This window comes from Rhinolophus sinicus, chromosome 7 (genome assembly GCF_057876585.1).
Source record: "Rhinolophus sinicus isolate RSI-liver-muscle chromosome 7, RSI-T2T, whole genome shotgun sequence".
Lineage (NCBI taxonomy): Eukaryota > Metazoa > Chordata > Mammalia > Chiroptera > Rhinolophidae > Rhinolophus > Rhinolophus sinicus.
In genome coordinates, this window is record NC_142507.1 from 40,351,804 (window position 1) to 40,363,990 (window position 12,187).

Here is a 12,187-nt window from a genome sequence, read left to right on the forward strand (position 1 = left end):
AAATGCAATCAAAATTACAGTGAGATATCACCTCACAACTATTAGGATGGTTATTATCAACAAGACAATAAATAAGTTTTGGAGTGGATGTGGAGAAAAGGGAACCCTCATATGCTGATGGTGGGAATGTAAATTGGTGCTGCCACTATGGAAAACAGTATGGAGATTCCTCAAAAATTAAAAATGGAACTACCATATGATCTAGTGATTCTACTTCTGGGTATTTATCCAAAGAAAACAAAAATGCTAATTTGAAAAGATGTGTATACCTCTGTGTTTATTGCAGCATTAATATAATATCCAAGGTATGGAAACAACCTAAATGTCCATCAGTGGATAAATGGATAAAGAAGATGTGTCACACACACACACACACACACACACACACACACACATACACACACACACAAACGAAATACTGTTTGCCCATAAAAAAGAAGGAAAATTTGCCATTTGCAGCAACATGGGTATCTTGAGAATATTTTGCTAAGTGAAATAAGTCGGAAGGAGAAAGACAAATACCATACAATTTAACTTATATTTGGAATCTAAAAATCAAAAGAACAAACAAAACAAAACTCATAGATACAGAGAACAGATTGGTGGTTATCAGACAGTAAGGGTTAGGGGATGAGTGAAATGGGTGAAGGGGGTCAATTGTATGGTGACAGATGGTAACTGGACAGATTGTGGTGATCACTTTGCAGTGCACACAAAGATCGAATTATGTTGTACACTTTAAACTAACATGTTATACAAGTATACCAATTTTACCTCATTTTAAAAGAGTAAAAAACTGGTTAAAATGGTTAAAAAAAAACTGAAAAACACCTTTTTTCTCTAAGTTTTAGACATAAGCCAGGCAACTGTCTGGAAAAAAAAAATCTTAAAAATATACAGTTGATTCTCATTGTTCACTCTTCAACATGATTCTTTTCCTGTATAACACCTAGCAGGTATTTTTTAAATTCCTCCATAGTGTTCTGATCTACAGAACCTGCCTTGCCTGGGAGTTGAACATTCCCCAGACCATATCACCTTTTGAAACATGGGATCCAGCCAGAACTAGCCAGGAATTGTTTAACATTTTCCTGATCCTGAGTAACATGACTGTAAATTTCTTTGTCTTTTAACCTCACAACAATGTTATCTACTGCATTTTTTGTATTGATCCTCCTTTTCTCAAAGTATGGCATCGTTGGTTCATTAACACTGAACTCACAGCCAACAGCACTATCACTCATGCCTGAAAGACACTTATCTAATGCACATATTTTCTACGTAAGACACATCACAACCTTCCTGCACTTAGATACCACTTCAGCACTACACTTTTGGGGCATTTTAAACAGAAAATCACCAACAAAAAGTACAAAAATGCAGCCACAAAAAAAGTGGCAATAAATAGGTCATGGGAAGGACACTTTATTACACAGTATGAGAGCTGAGACAAGAAAGCAGCGTGCAATCTCATTCAACCTGAATTAGGAACAAGTGAGTTGAGTGACACAAATTTTTCTTCATTCTGAACATGTCTGTGAATGACTGCAGCACACCTGTGAGTATTGCTTTTGGAGTTTCAAATGCGTTTTAGCAAGTAGGCTAATTTGCAAATACAGAATCTGAATTATGAAGATCAACTGTACTATGCTGTTCCCTATATTCTAATTCTGGAATGTTTTATGAGATTGGATATATTTTATGAACCCCAGGAGAAAGAGAAAAAGCAATATGAAATATATAAAATACTAATCTATCCATTCTATGTCCATCATTGTCACTGTCATTAAGTCATTAAGTACAAATTCTGTTTTTGATTTTGTGATTTTTTTGTAGGTTTATTTTTTATTTTTTTATTCAAAGCAATATTTAGAAAATTTCAGATGATTAATATGATAAAGTGTCTAATTTGGAAGACTTGTGATTTTTTTATTATAACTCGCTTATTTTACAAATATAAAATAAATGTTTAAATGTTCACAGGCTAATGTTATAAATTATTTTTATTCTTTTATAACACATTATAGAAAGTATTTTTCAAACAATCCCTATGTTTGAAATTTATAGCTACTAAGAGGTGCTCAACAATGGCTTCCACAATGAAGAGCTAAACAAAACTGCTGGAAAAGAATGATTAGTGTGAAACTATCCACATCTTCCTAGAACACAGCAATCTGCATCCTGAAACCAGGTTTCTGCTGGGAAACACATTTTTAATACACTGGTAAGATTTCTTGCATTAAGAAGCACCCAAGAATGGAAAAATGGAAAATGGGACTTACTCTTACGGGAAAGTAAATCTCATAAATACTTTCTTCATCTTTACTACTTCTTCAGATAACTTAAGGGATTGTTTTCTATACAGATCTTCCTGAGTCAAAATACCATTGGAATATCAGCTAAAACTCAAGAATTAGGTTTTTCTAAAAATGTTTTACCGAACTTTAGTGCCTTTGACATGTTGGGTATTTTTCATTGGACCTCCGTGGTCAAAATAAATGTGGGCAGCCCTGCATGTGATGACCCTCTTGGATAGTCAAAATAAATTTTAAATATTCCAAAGTATCTTGTGTTCAACTGATTTTGCTCTGTTGAAGCCAGTGTTTCCCAAGTTTGTTTGAGCAAAAATACTTATTTAAGGCAGTTTGGATAATGGTTAAAATTACAGGTGATGGAATCAAACTGCCAGGCTTGGAATCCTGGTTTGCTCACTAGCTAGCACTGTGACCTACGGCAGATTGTTTAACCTCCCTTTAGATCAGTTTCTTCGTTATAAAAATGAAAAAAATAGCAATACTGACCTTCTAGAGTTTTGCGAGCATTCACTAAAAATAGTGGTTACTCCAGATGGAACTCTCACAAAGCTTTTGTTATTCAAAAAGGAAAAAGACCTTCTGTAGAAAACAGTTTGAGAAACATCATCAAAGGACATTCAATGTACTTCAAACTTCCTTTTTGATTTAAATGTTTCAAGATTAATTTACATAAAATTAGTTTTGAGCCTTAGATACTATTTTCTTTTATGGATGAGGAAAGTAAACCTTGGAAAGACCAAAAGATTTGCCCAAGGTTGCACAACTCATTTGTGGCACAATTAGGCTAAGAGATCAAGCCTTCTAATTGTTAGTTGAATAGTATTTCTCTGCACTTCGCTGACTCTCATATACTCAGATATTCACATATTGATTCCCTTTCAATCTAAGGGAAAACATACTACACAACAGGAAAGGTGTTAGGAAATCAATTTCCTATTACATTTGTCATTAATGCTATTGAATATCATGCTTTTCCATCACCAGTTACTTCTTATCATTGAAACACTTCAAGGTTATGGTCCGCTATGACATAAAGATTATTTTCTGCCCAAAATACTAGGCCACAAAACTTTATATTCTGTTTGTACTTCTTCTCATAATATACTATTCATTACTTATTCTTTTAAATTTGTTTTAACATTTTTCTTCTTAAACATGGTCAGTTTTAATTTTAATTATTTTTTCACAAAGGCATAAGCATCCCTTATTTTTAGCATCTATATTTTGTAATTTACTCAGTTATTTGACTAAATAATATGCTGTATGATACAGATGGCCACTAGATTATTTAAGGTTAATAACCCATCCATAGCAATAGTTTTCTTGTAACATTTAAGTCAGTTATATGACTGATTCTCTAAAAATGAAAATTTTATTAATTCAATATTGAATATCTCACATAGCTCAGAATGAGAAATTTTACAAAAGTCAGTATCTATTAAAATGCATAAAAGACACCTACAAATTCAATAGAAAATGATGACTATGCCAATAGAAACACAGACAAATAACTTGAATAAGAAATTAATTTTTTAGAAATTCAATAAACATACTTAAATCATCCAATTTTTAAAATCAAAAAGGCAAATTAAAACAAAATCATGTTCAATAGGAAAATAATGCATGCAAAGAAGTAATTACATACTTGAACTGCTTAAAAAATGTACTTGCATGAACTTCTTAGCACCAATTTTCTGAAGGCTATTTGAGCATTCTTTGAAAGCCTTTAATTTACCAAGGGTAAATTATGTTGTAAAGATGCTGTAGAGTAAAGATGTTGCTACAACAGTCTATCACACAAAGTTTTTTATTAAAATCCAGGCTTACTTATACACTGCTGGTAGAAATGTAAATTGGTACATCCACTGTGGAAAATAATACAGAAGTTCCTCCAAAAATTAAGAATAGAATTACCATATGACTCAGCAATCCATCTTCTTGGGTAGGTAACCAAAAATTTTGAGAACATTTACCTTTAAAGATATTTGTACACCTATGTTCATTGCAGCATTATTCATGGTGGCCAACACATGAAAACAGCTGATGTATTTTTTGATAGACAATTGGATAAAAAAGATGTGGTATATACAGTATATACATATATATAATGGAATATTACACAGCCATAAAAAAGATGAAATAGTGCCATTTACAACAACATGGGTGGATCTTGAGAGGATCATGCTAAGTGAAGTACGTCAAATACAAAAAGTTGAGAACCATATGATTTCACTCATATGTGGGATATAAAAGTGAAAGCAACAAATGAATAAGACAAACAAACAAACAAAAACTCAAAGACACACGGTTTAGTGGTTACCGGAGGGTAAAGGGGAGAGGGGAGATAGAAGAGGGTAAAGGGGGTCAAATACATGATGATAGAAGGAGAAGTGACTGTGGGTGGTAAGCACACAATGCAATATATAGATGATGTATTATAGAATTGTACACTTGAAACCTATGTAATTTTCGTAACCAGTATCAACCCAATAAATTTAATTAAAAAGAAAAAAGTTCAGGTTTAGAAGTTACTGAAATTTCCAACATTAAGAATTTTGATTAAATACATGATGGCACATATACATGTCAAAATACTATAAAAATGCAAGAGAAGAGAGCATATTACAGAAATTTGCTGAATGATTCAATTTCCATTTTTGGTGTATAAAAATGTCTGGATTAGGTATATAGCATAATATGTTAACAATTTTGATCTCTGGGTAGTGGGATTTCAGTGCATTTTATTTGCTAGTTTCTTGCTCTTTAGTGTGTATTACTTTGATGATAAAAATATGTCTATTTAAAATTATAACACCATAATAGTTTGTGTTGTATGACTTCTCTTTATGGAGAACCCAGAGACATAAAAATCAAGTCATTGTTAATTTTGAATTACATCAAAAGTGTGATTAAAAATTAAAGTTTGAAAATATGATTTTACAATAAAAATATAAGAGAAAGACATGAGGGTGTGGACAGAATTTTGCTTCCAACAATTTTTAAAATACATAACCATGAAATTAGAACTCAGAATAATTTTTATCTAAGTTACTACCACAATCAATTTCACTGGTATCTTAACTGATTAATAAATAATGTAGTTATACTTTCGTTTGATTTCAAGTGATGGCTTCCAACAAACCATTTGCGATTAGGAAATGTAATATTCTTAATGGATAAATTAGCACTTGATATTTTAAAATTATTTAAGAAACAACTTGGAGTAAATTATTTTCTATTTCTCATTGCATTTTGTGTATTTTATGAATAATGTTGTCATTCAGGTGTGCTCTGTACACGTTTTCCTTTATACTCTTTCAAATATCAATCTGTATTCCCACATTAAGTGTGTTGTCTACTCTAAGTGTGCACACTCATATATTTAGTCCACATTTAGACTGCTGTTGTGTCGAGAAAGCATTGCATTTGAACTATGTTCAAGCATAAGAAACATTAACTGGAAGATTACCTGACTCTTAAGCATTAATTTAGGAAGTTTTATAGATTCATATATCAAAATGAGATTTTAATGGATACGTGTGTGTGTGTGTGTGTGTGTGTGTCTGTACAGTAGAGAATGAACATCAAGTATAGTATCCTAATACAAATGAAATTAGGAAATTGAAAGGTAAATAAAGAACTTTTAACAATATACATATGATTAGATAAGAATACAAAATATGTTGCCAATCCCAATTATTTGTAACACACAGGTAATTATAGAAAACATTTTCTCTTTGTGTAGTTAGGCAACTCTCAGCGCCCTTTCCAAAGGTCAGCAGCTCCCGGGAAGATGGATTATATGCAGGTAGAACAATCTGGCATCTGTTATGTTTAAATTCCTAACACTAATAAGATTATCTCTGCCCTTTTCCTCCATTTCCAAATAGTTTTTAGAGAACTCCTTTTTTGAAAAGCATTTGGTGTAGCTTACGACTATGTTATACAAAATTTTTAACCTCTTATTATTTTCAAAAGGTTTTTTAGTTCTCTCACATAATTTCTCATAAAATATTATTTTTCTTCAAAATAATATGGTTCAGTTTTTTATTGCTTAAATTCAATTTCAATGGCACAGCAGCACAGAATTTCTATAAACAATACTCACAAATATGTTGATCTCCAAACAAATTACTAACAGATTCCAAATAGGAGTCAGAAAGAGAACAGGCCTGGAAATGCACTGTTACAACCTGTACTTCTTAGCCTTTGCTTTCTCCATTTTGCCTCCATTCTACAGAATGTGCACTTGTAAAGTCGACCCATTGGTTTTAATTATCTACAGTGCTCCTTTCAAAGTACTGATCTAACATCTCAGTTTTTTACTTTGATGACCACTTCCTCGTTATTAAATTTACTGGCAATTTTCCAGTTTACATACCATAATACTCTCATTTTCACTCTCAGTTTCTGCTTTTAGCCTCTATATAAGTTTTACCATCAGAGCAGGGATAGTAAATTTGTTTCAGTTGTTGGAATAACTGATTCACAGGTAACAACTGCCTATTAGGAAGGGTTTGAGGCTGCATCTATAAATCCTTTGACTATCACCGCCTAGAAGTCCTCTAACAGAAATAATGCTTCGTCCCATACACCCTTCACAGTGACTCGCATCAACCTTTATTATAACCACCAAACACTAGGTAAGTTCTGAGCCAGAGTTTGTGATGTCCACCTCTCAGGTCCCTGTTCCTAGCCCAGTGCTTAGCCCGGAGAAGCCACTTAACAAACGCTTTTGAATAATTGACTAAACTAAAAAGTATGCCAAATTATCTGGAGCTTTGATTTTTATGCTCAGAAGTTTGGACAATTTCATGAAGGAATTTGATCAGGGAAACGAAAGCCTTTTTTTTTTAACTGCACATTATTATATTGATCATCAAGAACTATATTAATTTGAATTAAAAATGAAATAAACTAATAGGATCCCCCACATTTGTGATCCTACTATTGAGAAGAAGAACAATAAAAAGAAATGAGTGTTATTAGTAGCCCTCAGCCTTCTGAGAGGAGTGAGCAAAATGACCCAAACTGGCACAGTTATTTTAACAGTTATTGAATTTTATGTCTTTTATAAAATGTAAAATCTTGCAGTCAGAGATTATATATTCCCCCTATGTATATATAAGGTTCCAGACAGATAACACCTCAGAAGATATACAAGCCAACCTCCTGGATTCATTGCCCCACTTGTCCTTTTTTAAAAACTAATCTGTTCTGGTAATTTGATAATAATTGGGTGATAAACATGATAAAAACAAGTGAGTAGAGGATATCTTCCCTGATCTGCTTTGTATTTTGCCAAATGGAAAAAATAAAGTGGGATAAAACATGATAGTAATGTATTATAATGTCGATAAATGAAACTCTAATTCATCTTGCAAATCTTTTTCAAAAACATGAGGCAGTCTATGAAAATGAGAAGCATCTCTAATTATGAAATATCAATATTTAATCTTTGGTAGCATGAGCAAAACTACTGGCAAAGTAAAGTCACTGTCCTCCCTCCCCGACACACACAAACACACAAAGTGGAGATAGAAGTTGTTTGAGTGCACGTTAGATTCATTTGGAGAGAGTTATTTCAGATTTATATACAAATAGGATTATGACAAATATTTTAGAACATTTCCTGTAATCAAGAAGCTAGCATCTCTTTGTCCTGTTGCTTTGGAAACAGATACTAGCATAATTTACTTCAAATAATTATCATGAAAACTGAAAGTAAAGAAAAAACGGAGAGCCATTTCTTGGCCCTTTTACATGATTCACAGTAAAATTCTTAGGTTCTGGTTGTTGTAAGAGTATTTTCTTTTTAAGTTGCTGTATATATGCCTGTTTTCATGAGCAATTTTAGACTTGCTAAGTTAAATTCCATGCTACATTCTATTGTTTTGGTTCTAATAATTTCATAAGAAAAGGTATTATAACCACTAATCACTTTAACTTTATACATCACTATATAAATATGCATATATATACATATATACATACATATATATTATATATATATATATATATATATATATATATATATATATATATATATATATATATATATCTTTAACAGAAAAGGAATTGGATTATTCTTTCATAATAAAATGTGTTTCTGAGTAATTCAAGGTAATTTTAAACATTGGGTTATTGTATTTGGTACCTATGATTATAAACTTGAGGACCAGTAAATGCAGCTCCTATTATACATCTTTCTAGGATAATTAAAATAGAGCAAATTTTGAAACAAGTTTCCAGCAAGAACCTGATTTTGTACATAATCTGTGGCTGAAATAAAGCATCAACAAATTCAACAAGTAAATATGATTTGGCTTTAAAACAAAAAATTAATTTCATAAATTTTTATTTTGTTTACATCTCTAGAGGTCACAAAAAGGTGATACAAAGGCTGCAATTTGACACTTTTTATGTGATCTCAGAAGACACTTGCTAGAAGTTACATTTCTTTTCCTTTTTTTCCAAATCTCTTATTTTAAATACTCTTTGTCTAAATATACCTACCCTTTACACAAATTTTTCAAAAATCAAATGACTTTTGCACCTTCTTAAAATAAAATAGATATTTACACCTTTATATCAGATGATGAATTTACTCTGATAATTATTTTTCATTAAAACCCAAATCAAAAAGTCTATAATAAGTGCAAATGAATTACTTGATTCTTTTTTTTGCAGTTCACTGTACATCATTTTTTCCCATTGATTTTCACAAACTACACTGTAAATTTTATAAGCTTAACTGATGTAATGATTTAATTTAGTATTGTGCTTTCCTTACTTAAAGTAGTGAGATAAGTTTAAATGGAAGTTATATTAACAGATTACAAATCTCAATTTGTGATTCTTTTGGTCCCATTTTCTTCCCTTTTTAATTTTCTTTTCTTATCAATGACAGTTTTCCATATTAATTTATTTTTTGAAATAGTCCCAATAACCTCCAATGTACAATGTACAATTTTCCCTCTGTCCATTGAGGAAATGTCAGCATCTTCGGTGACAGCTGCACAGTCATTTTCCAGCTATTTTATTTGTCACCACTCCTGCCTTTCTAACATTTTTTTCCCTACACTAAATATAAAATTTACTGATCCAGACTTTGTTAACTTTCCAAAAGCTTTTTTTTTTTATGATAAACTCTCTCTTCAAACATCCTAGTTATATTACACCCCCCAAGTAGCTCAAAGCATAAATATCACGATTATATATACCCTCTAAAAAATAAGTATTTCTTGCTGCATGAGTTCATTATCTTCCTTTTTGTATGTATCTCTATTTGTATTTATTATTTTTAGTAGCAGTAATGTACATTTCTCATATTACACTGATGACATACATGATCATATTTTATCTGTTCAATAAATCTATGAGCATACTTACTTGCTTTACAGATACAGAAACTCTGAAAAGTTGTTTATCCTTCTGGTAATTGGACATGTCAGAGCACAAACCCCCAAAAAACCTAAAGTTCAGTGGTCTTTCTAGGGTGTCATAGCTGTCATCTTAATACGAGAACATGTATTTACACTGGGTAGAATCTATATGTTCTACTTCCCTTGGGATGTACTCACAGAAGTGCTAATTTTACCGTTTTTTCCCTGAAAATAAGACCTAGCCGGACCATCAGCTCTAATGCATCTTTTGGAGCAAAAATTAATATAAGACCAGGTTTTATATTATATTGTATAAGACCCGGTCTTATATTATATTATATTATATTATATTATATTATATTATATTATATTATATTATATTATATTATATTATTAAGACCCGGTATTATATTATACTATATTATATTATATCATATCATATCATATCATATCATATCATATCATATCATATCATATCATATTATATTATACTGGGTCTTATATTAAAATAAGACTGGGTCTTATATTAATTTTTGCTCCAAAAGACACATTAGAGCTGATGGTCCAGCTAGGTCTTATTTTCAGGGAAACACAATAGATGAGAACCTCAGAAATACTGAAAATTATAGTTGACACTGACTTTATTAGGTGATTAAGAAACTGATTAATTGATAGAGAAATCATAGAAAGCTGTCAAAGGATGTAACATGTATCATTTTCCAAAGGGTTCTTGGCATTGTTTTCTGAATATGCATTTCATTGATGCAAATACTAAAAGATACGTTGCATATCAGAGAGGCCAACTAATATTTTTTTTATATTCCATTTATATTTAGCTTAATTTACCTCCTTATGTTACTACCTCTTCAACCTCAGGTAATAACCTATAGAATTTGATAATGAAAAATGAACCCGATATCACTGTTAATAGTACTAGTTATAGCTAGTGTGCAAAAGTTTAATATTATTGATATTGGTTAAGTAATTAACTTTCTATGAGCCTCAGGGAAAAGTGTACATTTTCTTCAGGATGCTATCAGCATTTTCTAGTATTTTCCATATTCAATGGAGTGAATGGATACCTTTTTCTGTTCTATGTATAATTCAGTAAATTCTAATTTGAATCAATAGTCTCACAAGTTTAGAAAGCATTAAATAAAGAGTTATTATCAGGAATACTTACCTTCTCAATTTACTTCTGGTTTACACAATTACTTTCACTTTAATTTATAAAATCTTGGAGATTAATAAGAAAGTGTTCTAAATTACATTTTTATATTTAGGGAGCTGAATTACAGTGATTGATCCTTGCTTTTTACACAGTTATTTCAACCTATATTTCCTTATTTTTCATGGTATCATTCAGTGCAAAATGGGTAAAAATTTCAGTACTTCTCTGAAATAAATAATACCGGGATGGTCACCCATTTAGCTTATTCATGTTGATATCTTTTACACCAGAAATTAATTTAGGAAAGTTAAATAAAGGATCACTAGTGTCACGCACAGAAGAAGCCACCCAATTTAATCCTTATGAATATGAAATTTGGAAATAATATGAGTATATATTATAGTATGATATAATATACGGTTTATTATCTGATACATTATAAGTATGAATATAGACGTAATACATAAATATTCTTACAGATCAATAATAAAAATATCTCAATTAAATGTACAATTACATCAACAGACATTTTAAAAGAAATAATACCTATGGTGAATATATATATATATATATGTTTTTTAAATCAGTTTTCTAAATATCAATAAAGCAATTATAATAATTTTTTTTTTTTATTACACACGCAATACTAAAAGGCACATCCCCTCACACATACACATTCTTGGAAAAGGTGTTTAGAAACACACTTAAACAAAGTTAAAGAGCACAATGGAATATTACCTGGCCATAAGAAAAGACGAAATACTGCCATTTGTGACAACATGGATAGATCTTGAGAGTATCATGTTAAGCAAAATAAGTTAGAAAAAATTGAGAACCATATGATTTCACTGATATGTGGGATGTAAAACTGAAAGCAAAAAATGAACAAGACAACAAGCAAACAAAAACTCATAGACACAAACAACAGTTTAGTGGTTACCAGAGGGTAACTGGGAGGGGGGAGATGGTAGAAGAGGGTAAATGGGGTCAAATATATGGTGATGGAAGGAGAACTGACTCTGGGGGTGAACACATGGTGTAATATACACATGATGTATTACAGAATTTTATACTTGAAACCTGTATAATTTTACTGACCAATGTCACCCCAATAAATTTAATTAAAAAATAAATAGAATGTTCTTACTATAAAAAACAATATTAAAATACATATATAAAATTTTAGAAATATTCATATAGCTAATAATTATAAGAACTCATCCAATGGAAATAATCATAGCATAAAAGCCCTCAAATGATTGTAGAGAAGAATATTCAGCATTGCATTATTTATGATTGGGTAATTTACAAATAAG